Genomic DNA, 15638 nt, shown 5'->3' with positions numbered 1-15638 from the left:
AGAAAGATAACAACTATAGCTTTTGCTGTTAAAATGTCTAAATTACTGAGAAATTTGGGATAAAATTACTGGGATACTTTGGATGCTGTCATGTAATTTTAATCATTCAACATTTTCCCATACCAGCTCATGAATTTACTTTTCAACACCATCACCCTGAGACAAGAACTAGCTGATTTATTTCCCATGTTAGACCTTGTTGTTCAGTTGTCATTTTTTTCTTGGCTCCAATAAATGGAGGCAAATCTCTTGCTGGTTTATAAGTTTAGTGTGGTTTTGGGGCTGTTTTTTCAGGTCAAAGTCTTTACTTTTGCATTTTTTTGTTTGTTGTCTGTCATCCTTTGATGTTAGATTCCCGAATAATTTGTTCCAGTTCACAGAGCAGATTCTTCAGATGAGAACCATGCGTTAGCATGTCTGTAGCTCTTGCTGAAACCTCTTGCAGGGATAAATAGAGCTTGCAGCAAATCTACGAGGTTGTTTCTGAAAACCCCACTGCTGCATGAGTCTGTAGAAATAACCACTGACAAGACATATGCAAGAATTTGTGGTATGAATTCAGGTGTGTACAGACTGGTAGTTGTAAGCCTTACGGTACAATACCTTGTCTCCTAAAAAAACAAGGGAACATGACATTGTGCGTTCTTTTGCAAATTTGGTTAAGCTACTGTACCACTTCTTTCCCTTCATCAATCAAAAATACACTGATCATTATGTACAGAGTCATGTCCATGGTAGGCTGGTTTTAGATGGATTTAAAATGCGAAATTTTAAAACAGCTCACTCTGCTCAGCCTGACTTATCTGATAAAAAGCAGAAGAGCAGCAAGAACAGAGAGTCTTACACTACCTGGAACAGAATGTAAGGATTCTTTCAAAATTAAACAGGCTTTGCATCTGCCACAGACAAAGCATGTTCTTCATCAAGACAGATAGAGTAGCAGTATTTGCTTGTTTCCTAAACCCTAAGTCAGAGCCATGCTCTGCTGCCATGTAAGAGGGTGAGATTAGATGTTCATCTTTTTAAGACTTGTCAACCTCAATCAAAGAGGTGTCAAATACTCTTAAACTGTATGGTGTATGGTCACCCTCATTAATGAAAAAGACACTTCCCTGAGTTGCTACACTCAAACCAGCATGTGCTGTGATCCTGTTGATCCTGACTAATCAGGGTCAATCTAGGTCAGATTTATGTATTGCAAATTCTTTAGGACAGGGACAGTATCTTCCTATAAACTCCAGTGGTGCAAAGAATAACAGGTTAAATAATGGGCCTTCAGTCATAAGACTTCAAACCTATACAGATAATAAAATTAAAGACGTTTCAACCAATGATGTTTTGAAGGCACTATGCGAACAGAAAAGAGTGTGTTACTAATGAATTGCAACCAAGATCCTGATCACTGAGAATGTTATAGATACCAATTAATTCTATAATGATTTTCATATGCCTAACATACTGGCCAAACTCCATAATGGAATTTGTTCTGTCATACAAATTGTAATGCAGATGAAGAAGACACTCTTTGCTTTTTGGTTTAGACAGATTTCATAATATTTTGTCCTCTTTGAAGTGTTAACACTTCACCATGGCTCTGCCTTCAGAATCAGGTGAACTAATGTTGTTCCTTGCTCATATTTTGCCTACAGTAAGTTTTGTAGAGGCCTATTTCATATGCAATTAGAGAGCTTTTTTATTAACAGGAATTTCAACTTATCTGATGTGAGCACAGCCTTTCTCTTTTACTTTTCTAGAAAAATAACAGAAAAAAAAAGCTTATAAGGTCTTACTTTCAAATTAATGAACATTAGTGAAGACATGAATTTTTTGCATCCACCTCCCCCTAACAATGAAATTAATATCTACATTCAGATAAAACTGATTACAACACGGAGTTTTTTGAAATACCAACTTATGGATGATTATAACAATGCCATGAAAGAAAACTATAGACTAAACCTAATTAATTCTTGAGCATTTTCTGAATAAACCTAGAATTGTCTGTCCAGTTTTGTCAAATACCAACACTGACTTTGAGTAATGTTTGCTACTGGCTGTACTTAAGCCTGAAATTATAGCCTGTAAGTAACCAAATTAGTCTTCCATTTTCCAAGGTGCTCATGGCAGAATTCGCTCATACAAAAAAATTCATCACTACATTTTCTATTCTGGTTTGCTGTTAAATCTGTATGAGAATGTATTGATATATTTGCTTATATTTTTACGGAGTTTTCTCCCTGAATTTCGGCCATCTTTCAAAGGAAATATGTGAAACTTTCTACTTGACAAGGTAAAAATAATTTTGGAATACAGTAAGTAAAATTACATGAAAACGGTTATGTTTTGAGCCCTGTCTCACTGAAAGAAAAGTAACTTGTGAAAAATATGGTACAACATACTCAGTATATTATGATTATTAGCAAGAATTTACATGTATTTTAGTCAATATATGTTGTGAGATTGATTTTTTATGAGTATTATTAACTTAAGTCCTTTGTGAAATTCACTGTCACGTTGGTTTCGACTACTGCTGGACTTTTTACATTTTACTGCAGAAAGCAGGCCCAGTGTCACAGCTGTGGGGTTTGTAGCTATGTAGTAGGATTACATGTCATGCACATTATGAAAACAAGAAGTGTGAAGGGTAAATATGTGCATTGCATAGAAATAGTGACTCATCTCAACAGTTCTGTGCACCTGTTGCAGGGTGCAGTGATTTTTTAAATTCTTCCCTGTTCATGGAATAATGATTGGTAATAAGTGATTTAGTTCTACACCCTTTTTTCTCTTCTGTCAGCTAGAAAATAATGAAAAAATTCCTAGTTTGCATTTTAGGAGTGACTATGTAGTCTCTGTAACAGAGAATCTGATAATATTGTAGTATAACATTTTGCTATTGCTGTCTTCACTGAAGCCTAAGATTTTTAAAGATTAGCACAGCTCTTCAGAAAATATTTTCTACAACTGGAGTCCACTTCTAATCTCTTGCTGCTTATCAGTGATTTGATCTGAGATTATGAAGCAGGTTACCTTGATTGTATTACAGTTTAAAGTATCGGTTCTGACTTTTTGCCTCCATGCACATGTATTTTATTACCCTTTTGCTGTCCTTAAAAGATAAATACATTAGCTAAATAAAATGAGGCAGAAAAGGAAAACACTTCAAAAACATGTAATAATGTTCCAACTTTTACATATATTTTAAGTAAAACTGGAGTTTAAATGAACATGATATGCAATGTCCTGAAGAGATGAAGCTTCCACTAGAACCAAACATATACAGGTTTAAGCAATTGAACAGATCTGATTTTTAGAGTCAACTGACTTTTCTGATGTTTTCCATCTTAGTATCTGAACTCATGGCAATGCTCACGGCACCACTTCTTTTATCCTACCTTCTCTGTTTGTAGTAGTGCATTTCCTTTGATAAAGGAGATAAGTTCATCATTTTAGTTCATCTTGAATAGACTAAAAATATGTCCCTGCTGCCACACTGTTAATTCTAATGCAATATTCCAGCTTTAGGTCACTAAGCAACACAATCTGAGCATGTCAAAATTAATGACAGAAAAAGACTTCAGAAGTAATCTTCACTTATGCACTTGCATCAAGTCCCAGGGTACTACAATAAGGACTGAGATCAAACGAGAAACAGAGCATTTAAAGTCCTGGGCAGATGCTAGTCCAAATACATTTGTTCAAGGTACAAAGAAAAAAGAAAATATGCACTCCTTTGTTAAAATGGCTTTTTTTTTATATCTAAGATATTAGAGAAATTGTTAAAAATTTATCTTCTCATAAAGATTACTCGTGCAATGCTGCCAAGGTCAGGGTCAGGCTGAGTTATCAGTCACAGACTGGTTAAGTGCCAGACAAGCAAGATAAGCTGCCTTTTTCTCCTTTCTGTACTGCTTAGCAGCCAGTTTCTAATGGCATGCTGAAAAACAGGTAATCAAGTAACAGCTTCCCTCAAGTTTGAGATAAATTTTGCATTCTGACACGCTTCTTTGTCAGTTGTATAAATTTATACATACGTAGGGCATAAATCCCAGAAAAAATGTCACTTAAGTATCCAGACAAGAGGGAAAATAATATAAAATATTGTCATTCTTTAAGGATAATTTTGGGTCATCTCAGTGTGATTCTTTATCTAGCACAAAGTTGCAACCAGCACTGAAACACATTATCTATTTTTGAATGTAGTATTGTTATGCTTTTGATTTTCAGCAGTGTTTTAAGAAACACTGAAACGGAAGAAAGTAACATTTAACAATGGTCTGTAAAATGTGCTCTATATCTTTCCTAGTAATTGATCAATATTCTCATTGTGAGCATCAGGTATAGCATGACTATGAACAAGTAGTATATTAATATTGGTTATTCTATCCCTGAACTGTAACAGAGCTATTTCTGTCCTTTGAATAAAAATAGATTAACACATCTCTTTTACCATTTTGTATCTAGGGAGAATAGAATCATAAGCAAAAGAATGCATGGTATTCCATGATGCCACAATAAAATTTGCTCATAGGAACCAGTGCTATTAAAAACACCACATTCTACTGGGATTGTGGCTCAAAGCTTAATGATTAAGTTACCCTTAAGACTACCCAATAATAAGGATTTGTAAATTCCCATCTTAATAATATGTAACACCTCTAGATTGTTTCAAAAATTTTTTGGGCTAAAAGGTTCGTTGGCATTGCCATTGACTGTAATCCATTGGAAGATTACTAAAAATAACATGACAAAAAAAGAGTGAAAAACATCATCAGTATGCTAATCTTACAGATCAAGGAGTTTGCACTGAAGTAAAATTTAAAAAGATCTAAATATAATGAAGCTAGCTTCAGGTATGCATGCCAAATTCCCCCACTTCCTTTTCTTTTTTTTTTTTTTTTTTGAAAAATAGCTAATTTGTAAAATTTGATGTAAGAAGAAGAAACCACCTACCAATAACTTTCTTTCCCCACTTCAGACTGGCTTTCACTTTGTAATACTACAATCTGGAAAATATTCTAAGTTCTGATAATTTAAATCAGATTATTTAAGAAACTTGCACCAATGAGACAATGTAAAATTCAAAGGATTAGAAATAATTTAAGACTTACAATGCATAATGGGAAGAAGAAAGGCATACTTCCTTTTAAAGAAGAGGAATAAAGATTCAAATACAATTTTTAAAAATACATTAAATTTAAAAAGCAGCCTGTGTATTATTTAATAAGCAATTATATTGACATATGGTTTATGTTAACACAAAAAAGCTCATGCTCTAGACATGAAACACCATTAAGAAGTCACTGTCCATAACTACATCAATAGTATGCTTAGGTTACTCTGCAAATAAGGGAAAAATAAAATTTGAAAGAACAATTCCAAGAATTACTGAGAGAATCTGGAATAAATATGATCCTAATAAAAATTACACTGAACAATAAGAACAGAGAAGAAAAAGTAGCCAAGAATGTATATTTAATTTTAATGTTTTCTGATAAGGAGATATGGTTCAAGACAGATTTCCTGGGGGAGTTCCTTAACTGAAGACCTATCACGGCAAAGGACATAACTTGCCAACCTAAGATGTGATGCTGAAATTCCTAAAATGTGCTGTGGGGGTGGTGATATCTGTCAAGATGATATTTGTGGAGGAGTTTTTGAAAATAGCCAGGATCTAAACCATTAAGAATTTAAAAATTAAGGCAGCAAACTTTAAAATCAAACAGCTACTTCATAGCAGATTAAGTAAATGAGCGAAGGTACTTGCTCAAGACAGGATGAGAGTGTGTCACTGCATTCTGAACAGGCTGCAAGTGACAGAGCTGAGCTGCTGGAAGCCTTTCTGGGAGAGAATTACAATAATCCTCTCCATCAAAAGGGCATGTGCTGCTGCTATGAGGTCATCACAGGATAAATAAGGGCACTGTCTGCATCAAGCACACCACTAAAAAGACATTTTTCAATCTCATTCACTGCAGAAATCTCCACAGAGAAGAGGGGGATGAACTGGATATGAAATTTTTTCTACAATTTCTTACTGCTCACAAATCCCCAAATCAGACTGTAGTGATGTGTAAAAGGAGAGAGAAATCTCCTAAAGAAAACAAATACATGCTGGTAAGATTTGTGCTTTTGCTGCGGCCAAGGCAGAGCTAGCTGACAATACTGCCTATGTGAAGAGTTACGTTTGTGGAATCCTTTGTGTGACAGTCACCCAGCTCCTTATTGCTCAAACTGGGACAAAGTTTTTGATATTTAACATTCCCACAACACCCACCATGACTTCATGACATGATTTTGGTGTCTGCCAAACTAACCTTGAATGTCAGCACTGCTTTGCAGGAGCATAAAATATTTTATTATTAGTCTGATAGCCTGGGCCACAAAATAGTTGGTTTATCCCAGAATCCCAGAATACTTAAGGTTGGAAGGGACCTCTGGAGATCGTCTAGTTCAACTCCCTCATGCAAGCAAATGAATTAGCATTTGGAATATAAAGTACTTTATTTCCTCATGCTTGGGCAAACTAAGATTTTCTTGCATTTACACATGTTGAATTGGCCTGTAAACTGAAAAATGTATTGTAAGTAACAATACACAAAACCTCCTTGTGTTCATAAATCACAAAAAATTTAAATAAGCATATAATGAAAATGCCAGTGGGTTTGGTTCATCAAACTAAATTAAGGTAAAAAAATGATTACGTGCATTTTTAAAACATTTTTGTAACAGTTACATTTTGAAAGCACATCAGATTATTCACATTATCCATGAATTAAAAGTATTAAAAGTTAAGCACTTATCAGCCCCCAATGAACAGTAAGTAACTTTCTTAAAAGAGAAAGCTTATGTGATAGATACAGTTTATGAAACTTCTGGTAGCATGATTATTAAAAGTAACAGCTTGTACCCCTGTAGCCTGACTAAATTTGAAAGAAAGTTCATAATGGAGGGGGGGAATTAGCTGGTGAACTTATGTCAACTATAGCAGTAGCCTTCATGAATAATTCAAGATCTGCCCCATCCCCTCTATGTCTCAACAGACTAACAGCTGCAGCTCTCAAATGACAAGTGCTATTTTTTCAGAAGCTTCTGAAAATAGTAGACTGATTATAAAATAATGTATATAATAAAATTTTCTCTCGCTGCTTTTCACTTATAACCTACAGACACCGGTGAAGTTTTACAGCAAAAGTAGGAATTTTCAAATGGAATTTTTGGAGTCATGCAGCAGGTCTAGACAATAATGGGAAAAGAATTCAGGTCTTCTACTAAAAATTTGGTCCTTTATCTTAACACAACTACACAATATACCCAGATTACTGCGTTCCTTAAACCTCATTTAGAGCAGCTTTGTACATGTGCAGGCTACAAAATTACGCTTTCATAACATGTACCTTTGTCGTGGCTTCATGCAGACGGGAAGAAACTTTCTGGTCTGAGGTTTTAGTGTCTTATGTTTTCTGTGATGTGTTGTGTGAAAATGTCACACTTAAGGATGCCAGAAAATACAACATGTTTGGTGAATATTCTGATGTGGAAAAGAGTTTCTCTTGAGTTAGAAAGACTTCGGTAAATGGGAGAAGATGCTGAAGGAGATAGCAACACAAGTTTCCTTGTGCAACTAACAGCCTGTCCCACTAGTCCAGTTTAGGAAGAGGCTTTCATAGAATGTCTTCTCACACTTCAACAATTCAGAATAGAGGCTGTATAAATCTGCTTTTTTTTTTTTCTTATTAAGCAAGATAGGCAAAGAAACCAAAATCAGATAAATTCTACTCACTCAGAAAAAGACCTTCCACAGTCACCAGGCCTTACTGCTTAAAGGAATAGATCTCTCAGAGAAATAGTTTGTGTAAACAAGTTGACTATTTTTCAGTGTTGTTATGTAACAGTGTGTATTAAAGGAAGGAAAATATTAGCTTAATGTAATGCTGAAATAGCTAAAATTTTCTGATTTACTGAGAAGCTGTTGTATGCAGCAATTATGACTGAAAGCTGTAGTGGAAAAAATCTTTTTGATGACACAAACTTGATGCTTTGCCTTTTTTTTTTCTTTTTAACAAATATATAAATTATATATAATTTTAAAATTATATATCATTTAAAAATATATAATATTTCTGCCCATAACCCAGCTTCTGCTTGTAGGAAGCATGCTGTATGCACAAGAGATGAAAAACCCCTTGCCTTGCATGCCCTTTAGAGAGAAACACAATAAAAATTAAGAAAATATTGAAGATTTGAAAGTGATCATGTTGCCAAGAGATTATATGCTCCTTAAATATCTGCTTTGCCTTCTTGTATTGAACTGTTTCTCTTCTCAGCTCCAGAAATGTCCTGCCTCTTCTTGTTCAACAAAACGTCAGGATCTTTCAGTGCTTGAATTGCCCAGTGGGTCTGGTATAGGCCTTACTTTAAGTGGGGTGCAAACTATTTAACTGAGCATTTGAATAAGAGCTTTCATGGCTTGAATTCTTTTCGGAATCAGAGTTCTATGTCTTACTGCTGACTTGTCATTGAAACATAAAGAAAGTGGAGTTATACAGTAGATTGCAGTTTAAATTGCTATTTCTAACATACTGAAGAGAGAGGTTTCATTCTATCACATCAAATGTATATTTTCTACACAACAGAATCTACATAATCAGGAAGATATAATATACTTTATGTTTTCACCTACTTACATTTCATATTTTCAAACAAACTAAAGTGGAATTATAAGGCCTTGAAAACAACAAAGCTCTCTGTCCATTCATATTTTTACATTTTTTAGATAACAGAAATAAAAAACTGAAACAGTTATGGAGATAGTGTATTTGAAGGCTTAATGACACTGCCAATGAAAATAAAAAATAAAATGTTATTAGATAGCTTTGTCAATTAAGCTCAATTTAAGATAATTTAGAAGTGTTACCACCAAAGAACTGCTTTGTCCTCAGTCATATTAACACTGTCAGCATGTTTAAATTTTCTGAATAATGCAAAAAAAGTACACTAAAAATTACAGTACTTTTCTTCAAAATGATAAATTTATAATTAAAGCACTGTCTGTATTTTTGCCAAGGACAAATTGTAACAGAAACAGAGGCCATAATAGAATTGACCATAAAATTTATTTCTGACATTTTTGTATATTGAGTATTGTGATGGGATTAAAAATTACTCATTTTTAAGGTATCTCTTGCACTGCATAGATGCAGTTCTGAGATTCTGAGACAAGCTTCTGAGATTTAAGCAGGTGGAGTGCGACTGTATACCACAGCAAAGTCTGTATGCCTTGTAAGAGTCAGTGGTCAGCCCTGTCTCCATCCAGACAGTCCCCTTCTCTCTTATACTGTGGATAAGTATAATTTTTTCTTGAGTTATGTGTTTCTCCTGCATCTGGGGGCAAACAGATTTAAAAAAGGATATGTGTATTTTTATAAGGAAAAAAATTCCCCGTACAAACAGTGCTTTCAGAAGGGCTGTACTGGCCCAAACTATCATTACTGGTGAAGAACCCAGCTCTATGAATAATACATTTTTGAGGCCAGCTCACATCACAAAAATAGGCTGTTTCTGCTCATGAAAAGTGCACATCTAGCCTGACACAGGTAAAAAATCTGCTTCGGCCAACTAGAGAGGGTGATTCTCCCATTGGAAACATGCTATTGGCAAGGCACTGGAAAGTATTTTCAAGGGAAAAAGCCCCAACTATCCTACTTTGTAAACAGCAAGAAAATGTAATCTTATAACATTAATTTTATCCTAATTTTCCAGTGTATAATCATACATAAAACTGATACCTTTAATGATATCTGCAAGTTATTTATGTTACTATTCAAGTGTAAGATGGAAATATGTACAAGATTTACTGACCTATTCTATATATTGTTTTATCTGAAGATATGCAAAACTATCACTTAAGTATCAATATTTATTTTTGAAACATTACTGGGAGTCTGAAAATGCTAGTCCCTATTCAGCAGTGGTGAAAATAAATGGAATACAAAGCTAAGTGCTCTATTTTATGTAAACTAAAATCCGAAGCACCTATGAAAAAGCAGCTCTCAGCCTATTGTTTTTCTGCTAATTTTACCAGTTTTCTTATGGTTTTTAGTTGTTTCTTTGTTTGTTTTTCCATGGAAAATGATCAGCTGTGTAAAATGAAGAAAAAACTGAAACATCCTCTTTATTTCATCTTCTTACTTGCAAAGCATCTACAGCTAAGATCAGCACTGATGTCTGAAACAGAATCTGAAACTGCTTAATGTATAGAACAGAGTTCTATATAGTAGGTCTTCAGCTTTGGAATTTATCATCTAATTTGTCCAGTCTGGAAGTGTATAAATTTCATCTTTTTTATCACATCAGATTCCAAGTAAGATCATGAAATACCAGGCAAACGGTTTTGAGATTCTGGCACTTAGCATTTAGATCTAAAAGCAATATATTGCTATGCTAGCTGCAGTTCCTTTTGTTTTTGTTTTTATTTTTGGGGGGAGGGTGTTTGGGTTTTTTTTGTTTGTTTGTTTGTTTTGGCTTTTTTTTTAGACAAAGGTAGCATAGTCAATATGCTTAAATTTAAAACAGAGTGGTTTTAAAAAAATGAAGTTTGACGGGCGATATAATGAGAAAATGTTGCATTCTACACTCTTTCATTTGGTCTTTGCCATCTTTCTTGACACTTCAGATAAGAATCAATTCTTGTGACAAATACCAGGATAGAAGTTCTAGTCTTTTACAAATGTATTAAATTACTCCTTTCACTTCTTGCTGCCCAAACAACTAATAGGTGTGTTGTAATCAGGGTCTTAAAGGGTAATAGCTAAGTGGTAATGATATTTGTTGAGTTGAACTGAGCCTAGTAATCAAGGCATAGAGGTAGCAAATGAAATCATCTAAGGACCTTATTTTCTCTGTCTTCTTTTTACATTATATGTCATAACTGATACACCAATAGTATTTGTCTCCTAAAAATGCCCATATTACGAATCGCATCCTAAAGTAATTTTAGGACTAATTAAAAAGTTGACATTAATTCCAGAAACCTTGAAGGTCTAGCTTGTAATAGACCCCCGCAAAATACAAAAATGCTCACCTCAAAAAACATGAAAAAAATTAAAAATATTATAATGAAAAACAGGGTTACAGTCATTTTCTAATTCAACCTGTCTATAAAATCAAGAGAAATTATGTTTGGTATTCTTACATTTATTTTTTTGATACTGGCATACACCAACATATATAAAAGCACATACGAAGAACCCACTAAAAAATACTGTATTTCTAACCCATAATACAGAGGATTTTAAGTCTAGAACAATAGAAGAAAGTCATTCACTTTATGTAGCAACTGTATATATGTGAAGAAAGAACACCATGTGATTATGGACTGATTATTTTTATGAGGTCTAACTGTGAAGAGACATTTTGACAGTTTTATTTACAGTTTAAGGCATACCCAGCAGCATGTAATCATAGTTTGAAAACCATATATATTTGTATAAAAAGCACACACACATATATAGAGAAATGTACGTACGTATAAATATATGTACATATTCATAAGAAACAATTTTACAAAAAACCCACAAGCCTAGTTAACACGTCAGTCTGCCATTGTAGCATAGTTCCAGGTAGCCTTTTTAGCATAATACCCTATTAATGGCACAAAACCAAACACCTATGTGAGGGACAACAGCGTGAATTGAGAGTCGTAAGAATATTAAAGGCATTTCCCAAAATGAAATAGTGTTTAAAAATATGTCCTGAAAATACAGATAAACTTTCTTTAAATATATTTAATTTATGTTAATGTATATATATAGCTATTTCAAAGCCAGCCAAGGCACTAGACTCACTACACTAGTTGTCATGTTGGGGAATTAATGGAGATTCTAGCTGTTGAAGATTTTTTTTTCCCTTAGCTGTAGAGTAAAAAAAAGGAAGCCAGAGCCATCAACCCATCCAAACAAAGTACAGTTCAAAGAGAAAATTTAGATCAAAATAAAAGAATTACAGACAACATCAGCTTGTAAAGCAAATTCTGTTTTTTAATAAACATGTAGAGTGCCCATACACATTTAACATTAGCGGTTTTTTAATGGCTTAGGCTGTAACCTTAGTAGCCCAGTGTGGAAAGTGCTGTTGTCATCCCTGCTTTCGTTGGGATAGAGGTAGAAAGCAGCAAAGAAGGAACACAAAATTTGAGCTATTGATTAATTTTGTCTTTGGTGAAGACAATGGGAACACCCCGGCATCCAATAAACAGTATTTGTCTGGTTAGATACTTTCCATAAAGTTTAATTACTTACACCAAGTCTTACTGAACACTGAGAAGAACAGCAAGACATTTGTAATAGTAAAAAATCTTCATTTCTTTCCATCTACCGTCTTTTTTATTATCCTGTTTGTTCATGCTGTTAAGTCCAAAGGTAGAGCTGCTCATTAATGTGTGTTTGCAAAGCATCATGCACAATAGGCCCTAATCTCTGTTAGGACCTGTTACCACAATATCACAATAAGTGATAACATTAAGGTTTAGAGCTTTTTTTCTGTAGGCAATGAAGTAAAAAAATTCATTTTTTGATTTGTTTCTACTCAGCCTCTTACTGAATAGAACTTTGCATGAGAAGGAGCACACATCTCCTTATACAAAATCCTTTTCTATAATTCACATATATCCAGGATACTTAAGAGTCCCCATCTTTGGATGATCAGGATTATTTATAGATTGGAAAATTTGTATTTATATTATAAAATTTAAAGGAAATACTATAATATTTTCTAAAATAGTTGGGAATAGCACATGTATTCCAGAATGGCCAGAATTACTGCCACCACTTGAAATTAGGTCTGTCAACATTCTGTGGTGATTTTATATATTCGTATTATTGGCAAATTTTAATTTTACTAAATAGGAATTTAAAAAGAAAGCTAAGATGTTAAACAAATACTCTGTTTAACCCAATGCAAAGTAGTCCGGATAAAATCCTATGACTGGACAATATGTAAAAAACCCCAAAAAGAATTAATTTCTTCTCAGTTACTTAGAAAAGAGAATCCTGTATAAGTGACTACAGCAGCATGTTCTGCCACATTTTTTTCATAAACTGAGTCCTGTCAATGACAGCAAAACAGATTGTGTGCATCTGCTGGGAATGAGCCAGATGACAGTGGAAGAAACACACATGGATACCTTGGCACAGCTACTAAAGAAGTAGAAGAACGGACAGAAAGAAGTAGAAAGCTCTGAACTTTAATTAAAATGGATTTCTAGCAAAAGTGAAGTTATCTAAGAGTCTGTTGCTTTGCTTTAGACTGTAATTCTCTAAAAGTCACTACATATTTATAGTCTACATTGCCTTGTTTACTCCCTATGGTACTTATATGGACACTGTTACTGCAGTGTCTGTGTCCCACAGAATTTGTCTCATAGAAATATCACCTCATTCTACAGACAGGGAATTGATGCATGAGCAAAGTGAAATCTTCACAGTGCTATAAAAGGGGTTCTGGAAGAATTAATTCCACACAGCCTAAATCCAGGCTGCCATTGTAGATGCTAGAATATCCTTCCTCTGCTTAGTTGTGCTCTCAGACAAAAGTAGCATTATACCTAAAATTGATACTAAGCAAATTGCCTGCTAGTACTCTAGCATTACAGGACTAGAGTGTCTGACAATATGAATTAGCATAAATGGTGATTGAGTCAGCTTTGCTCTTGCTGCTTGCATCTTCTCAAGTTTCACTTGAATATATGGATTGAGAATCCAAGATGGCTCTAAAAAGGATCACTGAGTTACAGTTGTCAGTACAGAACTGGCAACAAAAATAGTTGCAACTATGTATTCTCATATAAAAGGGGAACCTGATCTTCACTAATGGTTAAAAGTATTCTCCAGCTCTTGACTCATCATGGCACCAAAACAGCATGCTTTCTCCCTCCCTTCCTTCCTTCCTTCCTCCCTTCCTTCCTTCCTCCCTTCCTTCCTTCCTCCCTCCCTTCCTTCCTTCCTTCCTTCCTTCCTTCCTTCCTTCCTTCCTTCCTTCCTTCCTTCCTTCCTTCCTTCCTTCCTTCCTTCCTTCCTTCCTTCTAAAGAAAATAGTGTTCCAATAACAAGAACGTACTAACACTTCTGAATTTTACTCTGATGTTTTACACACTATTTTGTCTTATACAACAGGAATAAAATGGGACTGCCAATTGAGTAAGGACTAATACAGCATCTAATGTTCTGAGCACCTCAAGTAATGTGGAACATCTGGAATTCTCATGAGTCCAGCAGTCTCAGTACACATACTGTATATGTATACCATATACAGTGATTATTTGGTATTCTGGCAGTACTTCAGAATAACATTAGAAAAACGGAATGATTTGGACTTTATAAAACTCACACAGATCATTACATAATATAATTAACATCCAGCAGACAGAAGCTGAGGTATACTCTCCTAATTGGAGAAGAGCTCTAGAACAGCATAAAATGTACCTTCACATTCCATCTCTTTTCAGGATGTGTGAATGGCAAGCCTACATACGCAGACTTTAACCCCCAAGGGTGACTTAGAAAACTGCTTAAGTCTGCTTATAATGTTCTTGATCAAAGAAGTGGTAGATCTTTATACATTCTTCCCAAGATGGTCCAGAAGAGAAGATAAGAAGATCTTCTTTTGAAATGTTCTATTCAAATGGTATCTTTGTTTCTAATGAGTCTGGAAAAAGAGTCAGAGTGGAACTGAGAAAAAGAGGTGGATATTAATTAATAGCATGAAGTCTGTATATAAAGCAGTTTTTAGTAGGTCATTGAGTCAGTGAAGTTATGTTCGAATACATGAGCAAAGGACATAGTGCCATGTATTTACTTATATCTTAAATACTTTTACATAAATATATTATATGTGGATGTAAGTTCTCTTCGTATTTCTGAAATCAGAAGTTCCAAATTATAGTAAAAGAAAAGGAAACAGCAGCATGCTTTTATAACTTATGAGCTGCTCCATACTCTTGGATAAATACTAGTCAAGGCAGAATATCAGCGGAACTTTTTAACCAGAGTTGTTATTCTTCATTAATTCAAGCATAATAATGTGGTCAGGAAATTAGCTTTGGACTCACACCCACACATTCAACAGGCACATTAACTATACAAGAAACTGGCTGAAAGGGCATGCATGCTAGGCCACAAGGTCTTTCCTAAAGGACCACCCAAACTCTGCTGAAGATGAGAGAGAACATGCAAAAAATGGTTATTTTTGAACTACTTTTTCTCATATAGGTTTATTAAACACTCCTAGGTAGACTGAGAGATTTATCACACTCTGAAGCTGTACTTCTTGTCTCAGCCAACCCATAATCAATCCATTTCTCACTTACAGCATGCTCACTGTCCTCATATTCAAACACCTCTTCATGTTTCTAACTCCTATCCTAGATTTCAGAACCTCATTAGCCATGGTATATCTCTGCTCAAAAACAAACTCAAATGGAAGAATGAGGTCACTAAAAATTATGAAATACTATCACAGAGGTGATTAAAATCTGGTTTTACATATTTAGATGAATGGACTTGCAAATTTAAAGATAAAATGAAAAGAACTTTTTCTTATACATTGCACTTTATAAAGTAAAACTTTTCAGACAATGCAAT

General features: G+C 34.5%; 1 protein-coding gene across 13 annotated transcripts in view; it reads right to left on the bottom strand.

Moving 5' to 3' along the window:
- MEF2C (myocyte enhancer factor 2C) overlaps window positions 1–15638 on the bottom strand; it is a 125644-nt gene that overhangs the window by 94740 nt on the left and 15266 nt on the right. For 2 of the 13 annotated variants that reach the window (XM_019281994.3, XM_010393021.4), the window contains one exon: window positions 14481–14703. The exons of 10 other annotated variants lie outside the window; for them this stretch is intronic. The gene's annotated coding sequence lies outside the window, so the exon portion shown is untranslated. Of the gene's footprint in view, window positions 1–14480; window positions 14727–15638 lie in introns of all 13 variants that reach the window. One more of the 13 variants, XM_010393024.4, reaches the window with a different exon arrangement.

Source organism: Corvus cornix, chromosome Z (assembly GCF_000738735.6).
Source record: "Corvus cornix cornix isolate S_Up_H32 chromosome Z, ASM73873v5, whole genome shotgun sequence".
In the NCBI taxonomy this organism is placed as follows: domain Eukaryota; kingdom Metazoa; phylum Chordata; class Aves; order Passeriformes; family Corvidae; genus Corvus; species Corvus cornix.
The sequence above is the reverse complement of the archived record's forward strand: the minus strand, read 5'-3'. Positions and strand labels throughout refer to the sequence as shown.